This window comes from Lithobates pipiens, unplaced genomic scaffold, assembly GCF_037356315.1.
Source record: "Lithobates pipiens isolate NorthernLeopardFrog02 unplaced genomic scaffold, aLitPip1_a1.2 Scaffold_18, whole genome shotgun sequence".
NCBI lineage: Eukaryota > Metazoa > Chordata > Amphibia > Anura > Ranidae > Lithobates > Lithobates pipiens.
In genome coordinates, this window is record NW_027507758.1 from 41287681 (window position 1) to 41301998 (window position 14318).

The window sequence follows — 14318 nt, forward strand, 5'->3', positions numbered from 1 at the left end:
TGTTTACGGCTTTTACTTTTTGATCTGTCTAGTTTTCCCCCCTGTTTTTCCAGGGAGAAAAAACAGCTAGATTGTTGTTCCTGTTGCACAGAACTGTGTGTGATTGGACACAGCCCCTCAGCTGACTTCAGGCAAAATCAATAGTTGAAATCAGCTGGCAAATTCTCAATTCACAGCACAGTTCGGCAGGTGGCGCCACTGAACCCAAAAGAATGTGCTGACATACAAGTACAAGATTGTGCCTGTACCTGCCACCTACTCACAGTTAGTGGCGGCTGGCGCTCAAATTTCTTGGGGACGGCCCCCCATCCAGCCAACACCCCCCAACCAGCCATCCAACCGGCACCAAATCAACCCACCCCCCATCGCTTGATCGATCGCCGATGCTCTCCCAACACCCACCCCCCGTCGATTGCCGCTTTGCTCGCTCATCGCTCGCCAACCCCACATTTACCTTTATCCTTGCGTTTCTCTCTCCAAGTCCCAACAGTCTCCTCCTGGCCAATCAGGAGTCCTGCAATCCGGCCAAAGGGGGCTTAGGAATCCCGGCCAGTCGGGTCTCAGGATTTGCTGATTGGCCAGGAGGAAAAACATGTGAGTGGGGTCAGGGCACTGTCATATGACGTCCTCCCGTTTAAACAGGGAATGCGCGCGATCGTGCGCGTGCATCCCTGTTTCTTCGGTGGCGGCGTGTCACGGAGACACTGCTCACCACTGGAGGGGATGAACAGCCATTGGTTATGGCTGTTTACCACGTGATCGGCCGTGATGAAGTCACGGCCGATCACAGATGGTCACACCCTGACTGTGCACTGGGAACACTGCTCGTCACTGACGCTGGTAAACAGCCATTGGCCGGCTGTTTACCCACGTGATCGGCTGTGATCCTTTCACAGCCGATCACTAAAATGTAAACAAACCACGGTAACGAGATGTTACCGGGTTGTTCTCCTCCCCACACACCGATCGTGTGTGAGGAGGAGATTGCGGTAACATCTCGTTACCGCCTAGTGTACACCAATCACACTGATTGCCTGCCTACCCCCCTCAATAAAGAGGACCTGTCACCACCCCTCATAGCACCTGTCACCAGGCCCATCAGGGTACCCGAGCACCTGTCACCAGGCCCATCAGGGTACCCGAGCACCTGTCACCAGGCCCATCAGAGTACCCGAGCACCTGTCACCAGGCCCATCAGAGTACCCGAGCACCTGTCACCAGGCCCATCAGAGTACCCGAGCACCTGTCACCAGGCCCATCAGAGTACCCGAGCACCTGTCACCAGGCCCATCAGAGTACCCGAGCACCTGTCACCAGGCCCATCAGAGTACCCGAGCACCTGTCACCAGGCCCATCAGAGTACCCGAGCACCTGTCACCAGGCCATCAGAGTACCCGAGTACCTACTTGCAGCCCATGTCTCATATAATATACATTGGGGTGTTTGCTTTCCAAAATGGGGTCATTTTGTGGGTAATTTCTCCAGGACCTTCAAAAGTGTGATGGGTAGGAATGAAATGAGATGTGTCATTTATGCTCCTAGAACGCCTGAACGTACTACTTCAATGTTCGGCCTCTCTATGTGGCCAGGCTGTGTAAGTCCTACACATGCAGTATCGCCATACTCGGGAGGAGTAGCAGAATGTATTTTGGGGTGTAATTTTTGCTATATACATGCTATGTGTTATAAATATCTTATAAATTGACAATTTTGTGTAAAAAAAATAAAAAAATAAATAAATGTGTTTTAATTTTTTTCCACATATTCCAAAAACTTCGGGAAAAAAATTAGCCATTCAAAAGACTCATTATGCCTCACAGATTATACGTTGGGGTGTTTGCTTTCCAAAATGGGGTAATTTTATGGGAAATTCCATTGTCCTGGTACTCCAGGGCCTTCAAAAGTGTAATAGGTGGTTGAGAAATGAGATGCGTAATTTTTGCTCGTAGAACGTCTGAAGGTACTACATCAATGTTGGTGTTCTGTATGTGGCCAGGATGTGTAAAAGTCTCACACATGTGGTATCGCCGTACTCGGGAAGAGTAGCAGAATGTATTTTGGGGTGTAATTTGTAGGGATGCACCGAATGGGTTTTTTGGTGCCGAAACCGATACCGAAAATGAAAAATACACTAGGCCAAAAACCGAAACCGATACCGAAACAGCACCGATACCAAAAATGACTGTTTTTAAAAAATATTTTTATACAGGAGGTGGTCAGAGACTGGGGACACGGTACAGGAGGTGGTCAGAGACTGGGGACACGGTACAGGAGGTGGTCAGAGACTGGGGACACGGTACAGGAGGTGGTCAGAGACTGGGGACACGGTACAGGAGGTGGTCAGAGACTGGGGACACGGTACAGGAGGTGGTCAGAGACAGGGGACACGGTACAGGAGATGGTCAGAGACAGGGGACGTGGTACAGAAGATGGTCAGAGACAGGGGACGTGGTACAGAAGATGGTCAGAGACAGGGGACGTGGTACAGAAGATGGTCAGACTGGGGACATGGTACAGGAGATGGTCAGAGACAGAGGACGTGGTACAAGAAGCATCCCCCATTGCAGCCAGTGTGCCGCATTGCAGCCAGCCTGCCGCATTGCAGCCAGCCTGCCGCATTGCAGCCAGCCTGTGCACTGTGTGCAGGGAAGAGAGCCGCCTGTTTGATAACAGCGCCGGGAACATCACAGCTTTCATTTCAATTGCTGTGTGTTCCCGGCCGTGCGCCGTCACACGCAGCCCCTCCCCCTTGTCCGGGCACTTTGATAGACAGATCATCCGTCCAATCCTGCGGATTTGAAGGCGTTTTGAAGGCTCTATAGTGTTAGAAATAGCGCCTGCAATGCGCCCTCAAACTGCTGCACCATTGTCTCCAGTGTGAAAGCCCGAGGGCTTTCACACTGGAGCGGTGCGCTGGCAGGACGTTCAGAAAAGTCCTGCCAGCAGCTTCTTTGGAGCGGTGCGTTTACCGCTCCTCCACCACTGCTCCCCATTGAAATCAATGGGGCAGAGCTGTATTACTGCTGGCAGAATCCCGCTATTGTAGGCGGGTTTAACCCTTTCTTGCCCGCTAGCGGGGGCGGCCGAAATGCGCTGCAAATCCGACAGTAAGACGCAGCTAAAAATAGCGGCGTTTTACCGCCGATGCTATGAGCACGGCAGTGTGAAAGCCCTCTTAGGTTGAAGGCGAGGGAGGTGGCAGCAGCAGTTGACTGGATGCCCGCTAACAGGCGCTGCCATGATGGATCTGAAATGACAGGTGCCCTTTAAAAATTGAAGGACTCCTTCTGGCAGGTAGTTAGAATCTTTAACTTCATTTTTACTGCTTGCCCTTCCGCCTCACACTTTTAGCCTAGTACAGATGCATTTCTCTTCAAACAATCACACAGTCTGTCGTGTACATAGATTTTCAAAACAATGGGATAAAAGAATATTCCTCAACTTTGTTTCATCTCGTGATTACTTTGAAATGTGTGAATGCATCAATGCAGTGCGTGTTCTCTCAGTTAGGATTCATTGAATGAGTTTACCAAAAATTTAACATTTTGCAGAATATACAGCCTCATGCTACAGAACTAAGCTCCATTTCATGCTAAATAGAAAACTCTTTAGATTTTTACTCCAAAAGCATACATTTTTATTATATATATATCAATATAGAGAGATATATATAATAATATATATATGCATAGCTAGAGAACTAACATGGATTGTTGCGGTACCAGAGAGGGGTTTTATACACAAGTTAAGAATACATTTTAAACAAAAATTTACACGTAGAAAACACGAAAAAAAAACATCTATAATAGTTACAAAAAATATCAGATGGTTGACACGTTTCACTTAACCACTTAAGGACCGCCTCATGTAAATGCACGTCGTTTTTTTGAAGAGGGATATCTCGGTAACAGCAGATACTGCTGCCACAAGCGAGATAACCCTCTTTACAGGAGGCGGTCCTGTGTACGATAACGGTGGTCTCTGCGGTGGGTTCACCGCAAGATCAGCGTTATCGGTGGCGGGAGGTGCCACCCCCCTTCTCTGGAGCCGTCGGGTCCTTTCTTCTGCTGGGTATAGAGACGAGAGAGGCTAAGATGGCCCCCACCCATCTCTATACCATAGGAGGGCGGAAGCAACGTCAAAACGTCACTTCCGCCCACACCTCTTAAAAAGGTATAGTCCGAATATGAGATCTGAGGACTTTTTGACCCCCCAGATCTCATATTTAAGAGGACCTGTCATGTTTTCTATTACAAGGGATGTTTACATTCCTTGTAATAGGAATAAAAGTGATCCATGTATTTTTTTTTTTTTTTTTTAAGTGTAAAAATAAAATCAAGTAAAATAAATAAATAAAAAAAATTTAACCCCCCCCCATCCCGACGAGCTCGCACACAGAAGCGAACGCATATGAAAACGGCAGTCAAACCACACATATGAGGTATTGCCCCGATCGGTAGAGCGAGATCAATAATTCTGCAACCTGTAGAATTTTTTAAATATCGCTTATGGAGATTTTTGAGGGTAAAAGTTTGACGCCATTCCATGAGCAGCGCAATTTTGAAGCATGACATGTCTGGTATCAATTTACTCGTCAAAAAAAAAAAAAAAAAAAAAAACTTGGGCTAATTTTACTGGTGTCTTTTTTAATTCAAAAAGGTGAATTTTTTCTCAAAAAAGTACGCTCTTAAGACCGCTGAGAAAATACGGTGTAAAAAAAAAGCTGTTGCAATGACCACCATTTTATTCTCTAGGGCGTTATTTGTGTATTGGTGTGTGGTGTGTATTTATATTATGTTTGGGGGCTCTAAGTAATTTTCTAGCAAAAAAAAAAAAAGTTTTAAACATGTAAATGCCAAATCTGAAAAAGAGGCCTGGTCCTTAAGTGGTTAATAACTTCTTCAGAATCGGTTAAGTGAAACTCGTCGACCATCTCTGATATTTTCAGTAACTATTGTATTGAACCTTACAATGAGTCGGATGTTTTTATTGTGTGTTTTCTATGTGTAAATTTTGTTACAATAAATGTATTCTTTATTAACTTGTGTATAAAATCCCTCTCTGGTACCGCAATAATCCATCATGTTGGCCCTCTATGCAAAGTTGGATGAGGTACCCTCATAGCCGTAATGTTCTTTAATCTATATTTTATCCACCCTGTCAATGACACATCTAGATCCCAACAATCAGTAGCTGGCAAGACCAGCTCCCCATCAAGTGACCACTATGCAAGCCAGTCACATTGGTCATATGATTGTGGATCCTCCCCACCCCCTGGGCGCTCAGAACTTTTCAAAGTGACACTGAAACGCTGGATAGGGATTAACATGCTCTTCTCACACCACTGTCCTCTGGTCTGCTCATTGACCAAGTCCAACATAACTGGTTTACACATAAAAAAAAGTGTTTATAAATAAAACTTCAACATTTAAAGCGCTTACTTACCTGAATAATTCTTCACATATTTTATGCCTATCCATCCTCTAGTTGGTGGGTCATCAAAGAACTGCACGTGAACATGAAGAGACTTGCCCTTTCCTCTGAAATGTGTGTCTTCGTTGGGGTGGTTGTAAACTAATGACGGCCACCAGGGGTGACCTGGCATCTTGGCCCAAACAAGGTCACCAGGTGAGAAATCGCAAACACTGCAGACAGAAAAATACATTTCTTATATTAATAATATCCCAGGAAGTGTCCAACGTTTTATAGCAGAACTCCAAGCATAGAAGAGAGAGAACATAAGCTAAATACAGTTAGCTAATCACTAAGGTGGTTGTAAACCCTTACATATACCCAGTGAAGGGACAATCCTTATGCAATATACACAGATTAAAGAGGAAGTAAACCCTGATGGGTTTACTTCCTCTTTTTTTCCCTGCAAAGGTAAAGCATAATGGACTACTATGCATCGCATAGTAGCTCATTATGTGTCACTTACCTGACACAGGAGCCAGCGAAGTCGCCGCTGTCCCCTGTAGTCCGCCGCATCCACGTTGCTTGTGGCGTCTCGCAGCTCCGACGAATCACAGCGGCGCAACCGCGATGACGTCACTCCCGCGCATGCGCACGGGAGTCGCGTCTCGCAGCTCCGCCGCTGCCATACGGCGAAGCCGCGATGACGTCACTCCCGCGCATGCGCACGGGAGTCGACAAATTAGGCAAATCCATTCTTGGATTTGCCGCATTTAGTGCGCCTGCGCGCCGCTGTCTACGGCGCATGCGCCGTAGACAGCGGTGCCCATTTTCGGGCAAATATCTCCTAAACCATATAGGTTTAGGAGATATTGCTTGGACCTACAGGTAAGCCTTAATCTAGGCTTACCTATAGGTCCAAGTTGTTTGGAAGGGTTTACTTCCTCTTTAAACAAATCTCCTATATAAAAGTTGTACCTGTGTATCTGCGGTCTCCTCTTCAGGCAAAGTCCTGAATTTACTAAGCTTGTCTATATTAAAAAAAAAAAAAAAAAAGGGGGGGGTGGGGGCAGAGCTGAAGTAACATTCTGCAGAGCTCAGTGAGGAGAGCTCCTGAAAGCTGATTGGAGGGAAGGTACACCCCCCCCCCCCCTTCACACAGCAACAGAGCTGAGGTTGTCAGTCAGCTGGAGCTCCCTCCTGTATCACCATTTTTCTCTTGGTGTCAGGAAATCTTGTCAGAAGCGATTCATGCTAAAAGAAGCAGCAGACAAAAAGTGACACTTAGTGCTCTTAACTGAGACAAGTACACACTATAGAGGGATATGTTTTGTTCATATTTCATGTCTGAGGTTTACAACCACTTTAAACTAGTTGCATTAACCACTTAAGCCCCGGACCATTTTGCTGACCAAAGACCAGAGCACTTTTTGAGATTCGGCACTGTGTCACTTTAACGGACAATTGCACGCTCATGCGACATGGTTCCCAAACAAAAATGGATGTCTTCCCCCCCCCAACAAATAGCTTTCTTTTGGTGGTATTTGATCATCCACGCGGTTTTTATCTTTTGCGCTATAAACAAAAGAGCGACAATTTTGAAAAAAAAATAAAAAAATTTTACACTTTGCTATAATAAATATCCCCCAAAAATATATTTAAAAAGATTTGATAAAAATGCCATAAAACTATCCCCTATTTTGTAAACGCTATAACTTTTGCACAGGGCATTGCATCCATGTAATCTGTCAGCGGACACAGCCGTCAACTGATCAGTGCACCGGCCCGCTGCCAGTGTCATGTGATCGATGTGACCAATCACAGCAGATCACGTCAATTGTAAACAATGGATGACTTTCTTTCATGCCATCCATTGTATACAACTGTGCTGTTAGCTGCGATTGGTCAGTGATCACATGGTAGAGGCCAATCACAACAAATCTGAATTAATCAATTTCATTCAGTAAAATAGTACTACAGATCCCCCTTTGCCCATATGCATGCTTTCCATCCCCCTCACATGGCTGTGGAGGGTATTACAGATCTACCTCCCTTTCTCATATTGTTGCTCCACATCCCCCCCACATGTCGGTGAATAGTCTGTCGGACTTTCAGCCGAGAATCCCCCGTGCGCATTGTGAGGGGAATATCTCCTAAACCTGTTCTGTTTAGGAGATTTATTTTTACCTACAGGTAAGCCTTATTATAGGCTTTCCTGTAGGTAAAAGTTGTAAAAAGGATTATACAACCGCTTTCAGTGCCACAGCCCCCCCCCCCACATGGCAGTAAACGGTACTGGAGATCCCTTCCTCTCCCTTATTTCTGCTTCACACCTCCCTCACGTGGCAGTAGATGGTACTACAGATCCCTCCTTCCCCACACCTCCCTCATGTGGCAATGAATGATACTACAGATCCTCTCCAATATTTCTTCTCCACACCCCCCTCACATGGCAATGAATAGTATTACAGGTCCCCCTCCCTTTCTCATTGTTGCTCCACAACCCCTCGCCTGGCAGTAGATGGTATTACAGTACAAATCACTCATTTCTGCTCCACACCCCCTCACCTGGCGGTGAATGGTACTACAGGTCCCTCATATTTCTTCCCTCCGTGTTTCGGGGCACCCGCTGACTCCTTCGGAGGGGAGTTCTTCTCCCCTGGCTGCAGCTGAACACCGACAGAGGTTCAAACCCTCCCCTAAATCGATAAACTGTATATATGGTGAATGGTGTTGCGCTCCACTAATAGTACAGATAAATAGATAAATATGGGTATAACTGTCAATATACAATGTGATATAGAATATAATTCAATCCATAGTGCATATAGTGTAAAAACTCAAAAATATAGTGGTAAAAAAAAAAAAAATTTGAAATAACCAAACAATGAATAGTAGTGATATGGATTGAGAACTTTTCTTCTTTTATAGAGAAATAGACACTTTTACTATTAATTACTCCTTGCACCTTATTGGACATTGAACTATTCATTGTTTGGTTATTTTCAGATTTTTTTTACACTATATACACTATGGATTGAAAAAAAAAAAAAAAAAAAAAAAAATGTATATATATATATTTTTTTTTTCAATCCATAGTGCACATAGTGTAAAAAATCTGAAAATAACCAAACAATGAATAGTTCAATGTCCAATAAGGTGCAACGGAGTAATAGTGAAAGTGTCTATTTCTATATAAAAGAAGAAAAGTTCTCAATATTCCCATATTTATCTATTTTATTTATCTGTACTATTAGTGGAGCGCAACACCATTAACCATATATACAGATGTAAAATATGGCAACCTCTGAGGTTCATGCTTTCAGAAAATATATCATATTTGGCTATTATAAGTAATTTTTCTAGCTAAAAAACATGTTTATTGTAGCAAGTGTGCGAGACATGTCAAAACTGTCTCTTGCAGCGAAGGGTTAACAGTTTTGTCAGTTAAAAAAAAGTCATGTGACATGGCCATATCTATTTTTAGATTGTCAGTTAGAAAATGTCAGTTAGAAGAAAAAAAAAGAAAGTGGTCTTGCGACATGCCCATTGGTCAACCCACCTGATGATGTCATAGCGAGCCAGTCCCCGATATAAAAAGGAGCTCTGGCAGGAGCTGGGCTCACTTGCAGAATTTCTCTTCTTGGGAAAGGACGTGAGCTCTGTTGCTCTGAGACACGTTGCTGATTATTTTATAACTGGCGCGTTTTCATAGTGATAGAAGTGCGATTAAGTCAGGGGATCTTTTGTTTATCAACTTAGGAGACCCGAATATGCAATCAAACATGGTTGCAGACTTACCAGCAGAAAACCAGCCCCCCGCACAGCCCAAAGCCCCTCGTAGAGGAGTGCGTAAGGGTATCAGGCGGGGGTTTAGGGCAGTTCTTAACACCATCTGCCCCTGTATTCACCTAAAACCCCGACACAGACACAGAGAAGGTATGTAGGATTTCATTCAATTATAATGTAGGAAACTGGAGGGAATTCTATACTGGATATATTTTTATTATTCAAATATAATCTCAGCTCACTCCTTCAGATGGCAGTTGGCCAGCAGGAGTGTGGATTAGGTGTGGGAGGAATGACCACATCTCATTGTCTGCCCAATATGGAGAACACACAACAGACCCATCACAATTTTGAATTGTAAAAGCAAAGTGCATATTATATATATTTATTTTTTTCCCATGCGATGGTATTACAGTGCAGGTCCCTCATTTCTGATCCACACCCCCCCTCACCTGGCGGTGAATGGTACTACAGGTCCCTCTCATATTTCCGCTACATACATACACACCCCCCGCCCCCCGCTCGGTACCTGGGGTGCTGGCCCGGGGGTCTTCCCTCCATGTTTCGGGGCCCCGCTGACTCCTTCGGAGGGGAGTTGTTCTTCTCCCCCCCCCAGGGAGGGTAGGTCGGCCTCGGTGGGTGAGGAGGACGGGTCGCTCTTGGTCCGGCTCCTGGACAGAGTAGGGGACTTGGCGAAGAAGCTGAACCGAGTGCTCTGCTTGGCCATGGCAACGGCTCCCCTCAGCTCCGGGCTGCCTCACACAGATGGCGGGAAAACTCCGATACGAGGGAGGAACGTCACCGACGGATGCGTGACTAGTGTGATCAGCCAATCACAGGATGGAAGGGGGGCGGAGCGCGGCATGCTGGGGGAGCACGGGGCGGGTCAGGGTGGTTGCTATGGTGGCGGAGCGGATTTGTTATTGTTGGAAATTGGGGACGGCTTTACGGTGTTGTGCCGAGAACGGCTTCCCCGCCGAGATCAGCTCCCCCTGCCTCTCGGCGCAGATCGGAACTCCGCCTATCCATCCCTCTGCACTACGGATCCTCCTCCTCTATCCCGAATGCAAATTACACTTTTACCTTCCCCGCCCCCGTGCTCGTCCCCGCGCATACACACATAATGTAATTTTATATATATATATATATATATATATATATATATATATATATATATACACATATATTTATGTATGTATATATATATATATATATATATTTATTTATGTATATATGTGTATATATATATATATATATATATATATATATATATATATATATATATATGTGTGTGTGTATATATATATATATATATATATATATATATATATATATATATATATATATTTATGTATATATATATATATGTATATATATGTATATATCTATATATAAAATATATAGATATATAGGTCCCCGCGCATACACATATAATGTAATAATATAATATAAATATATATATATATATATGCATATATATATATATATACATTTTATATATGTGTGTGTATTAGTCCATCCACACATAATACCCTGTGCTCGTCCTCACGCATACACACATAATATAATATATATATATATATATATATATATATATACATATATTTATGTATGTATATATATATATATATATATATGTATATACATATATTTATGTATATATGTGTATATATATATATATATATATATATATATATATATATATATATATATATGCATTAGTATGTAATAATATAATAATATAATATAATATAAATATATATATATATATATATATATATATATATTTTTTTTATATATGTGTGTGTATTAGTCCATCCACACATAATACCCCGTGCTCGTCCTCACGCATGTATATATATATATATATGTGTGTGTATATTAGTCCATCCACACATGATATAATGTATTAGTTCATCCACACATGATATAATGTATTAGTTCATCCACACATGATATAATAATGTGTGTGTGTGTGTGTATATATATATATGTACATTTGCATCTAATTCCGCTTCCCCTGGACAGAAAGGGCCTGGGGTAAGAAAGAAGAGTGAGGATGCTTTATACAAAGAGTAGAGCAGTCAGAGAAACAGATGTGCACTGTGCCTTCGTTTGATGGCACAGTGGCGGCAATTGATGGCACAGTGAGGCTGGAATTGATGATCTATTTTTTAAAATGTTTTAGTTTTGTTTGCGGGTCCCCCCCCCCAAAAAAGGGGGTAATAATAAATTAGATAAAATGTGTAATAATAAATAAAATAATAGGAGGGGCAAAAAAAAAAAAAAAATGAGAGGGGGAGCCGATCTCGGCGGGGAAGCCATTCTCGGCACAACAACGGCCTTTACCGGTAGAAAGTTAGTCAGAGATGTGATAGGTCCGCCCTAGATAGTTCAGCAGTCCTTGGAACATAACTCTCTATATGGCGATTGGCTTAATTAAAGTTTACCACAAGCAGCATGTTGATAAATTGCTAAGTTCCTCACACACCTATCTGTATACTTTTCTGACACGCAGAGAAACTCCCTGCCATCAACCACTTGCCCCTCAGAAGATTTACCCCCTCCATGACCAGGCCATTTTTTGCATTACAACACCGTTATTTTAATACAATTGCGCAGTCGACGCTGTACCCAAATAAAATGTGTCATTTCCCTCCACAAATACATATTTCCTTTGGTGGTATTTGATTACCTCTGCGGCTTTTCATTTTTGCGTTATAAACAAAAAAAACTGAATATTTAAAAAAAAAAAAAAAAACAACAATATTTTTACTTTCTGCTATAAAACATCCAATAAAAAAATGTAAAACATCTAATTTCTTCATCAATTTAGGCCAATATATATTCTGCTACATATTTTTGGTAAAAATCCCAGTAAGCGTACATTGATTGGTTTACCCAAACGTTATAGCGTCTACAAACTATGGGATATACAGTTGTGGCTGAAATTGTTGGCACCCCAGAAATGTTTCCAGAAAATCAAGTATTTCTCACAGAAAAGTTTTGCAGTAACACATGTTTTGCTATACACATGTTTATTCCCTTTGTGTATATTGGAACAAAACAAAAAAAGGAAAAGAGGCAAATTGGACATAATGTCACACAAAACTCCAAAAATGGGCTGGTCACAATTCTTGGCACCCTTTCAAAATTGTGGATAAATAAGATTGTTTCAAGCATGTGATGCTCCTTTAGGCTGGGTTCACATTGCAGCGATGCGGGAACGCCGCTAATCCGTGGCGGGTTCCCGCATCGCATACCTCCCGGCGGCAGTTCACACTGCCCTATGCGAACTGCTGGGAGTGTCAGTGAAATGTTAATGACACCCCCAGATCAGTTCGCATATCGCAGTGCGATCTGCAAACTTGGACAGGAATCGGATCGCATGGTGTGAACACCCATGCAATCCGATTCTGCTGCGGACCAAAAAAAGGGTCCTGTGCGAGTTTGGGCCGGGTGCGATGCAAATTCAGCCATACTATCTGTATGGCTGAACTCGCATCGCACAGAGATCGGATGTGATTTGCACTGCAGTGCGGTGCGAATCACATCCGATTCTCAGCACCGCAGCAGTGTGAACCCAGCCTAAAACTCACCTGGGGCAAGTAACAGGTGTGGGCAATATAAAAAAATAACACCTGAAAGCAGATAAAAAGGAGAGAAGCTCGAGTCGAGGAGTGCTCAACATTATCAAGAAGTTTGCAACCCATGGCACTCAAGCTAATCTCTCTGGGCATGGACGGAAGAGAAAATTGATGAATGGTGGCAACGCGGGATAGTCCGGATGGGGGATTCGGTTTGTGCTGGGAAATTGAATTTCCAGTTTTTTTGTCGCCGGCCGCTAGAGGTCCGCATCCAGCGGAGACAATGTCTCCGCGGGCCGCCATTTTTAAGAAGACCAGAAGCTGGTCTTCAATAGAGAACCTGTGGCACCGCCCACCCCCGCTGCAGTGTGTGTGAAGAGCAGTGGGCGCCACAGTTCAAAGTCAGCGTGGCAACGACGGCTGCCGCTTGAAGGCCAGGAGATGTAATGTCCTGTCGGGGAAGTCCGTGCAGTGAGTATGTGGGGGCCAGTCTGTGGATGCCGGGGCCAGTCTGTGGATGTGGGGGCCGCTCAGTCTGGATGTCAGAGGGGCACCAGATGTAAGGAGGGGCTCCGCTCAGAGGCGTACCTAGAGCATTTGGCACCCGGGGCGGATCCTATATCTGGCACCCCCCACCTTAAAATTTAAAAATACCCCACTGTGCCCCCTGCATACCTCTGCATCCTTCAATATCTTTTTGTCACTACTGTGTACCCCCCCTCTCCACAACTGCACCTCTGGACCCCTTTACATTACACATCACCCTGCACCTCTGGACCCCTTTACATTACACAGGACCTTGCACCTATGGACCTCTTTACATTACACAGCACCCTGCACCTCTGGACCCCTTTACATTACACAGCACCCTGAACCTCTGGACCCCTTTACATTACACAGCACCCTGAACCTCTGGACCCCTTTACATTACGCAGCACCCTGAACCTCTGGACCCCTTTACATTACGCAGCACCCTGCACCTCTGGACCGCTTTACATTACACAGCACCCTGCACTTCTGGACCCCTTTACATTACACAGCACCCTGCACCTCTGGACCCCTTTACATTACACAGCACCCTGCACCTCTGGACCCCTTTACATTACACAGGACCTTGCACCTAAGCACCTCTTTACATTACACAGCATCCTGCACCTCTGGACCCCTTTACATTACACACCCCTTGTACCTCTGGACCCCTTTACATAACACAGTGCCCCGAACCTCCTGACCCCTTTACATTACACAGCCCTTGTACCTCTGGTCCCCTTTACAATACACAGCTCCCTGCACCCCTGGACCACTTTACATTACACAGCACCCTGCACCTCTGCACCCCTTTACATTACACAGCCCCTCACAGCTCTGGACCCCCTGCATGTTACACAGACCCCCTACAGTGCAGACCTCCCTCCCTACCATACAGGCCCCCCCCACTACAGTACAGACTCCCCTACAGTGCAGAATCCTCCCCTACAGTACAGACCCCTCCCCCCTACAGTGCATACCCCCCTACACTGCATACCCCCC

At 44.4% G+C, this 14318-nt stretch overlaps 1 protein-coding gene across 1 annotated transcript in view; it reads right to left on the reverse strand.

Moving 5' to 3' along the window:
* Positions 1-5422: 5422 nt before the first annotated feature.
* The window catches only part of LOC143987091 (uncharacterized), a 91140-nt gene continuing 82244 nt past the window's right edge, over positions 5423-14318 (reverse strand). The window contains exon 4 of the transcript XR_013276594.1: positions 5423-5645. The gene's annotated coding sequence lies outside the window, so the exon portion shown is untranslated. The remainder of the gene's footprint in view (positions 5646-14318) is intronic.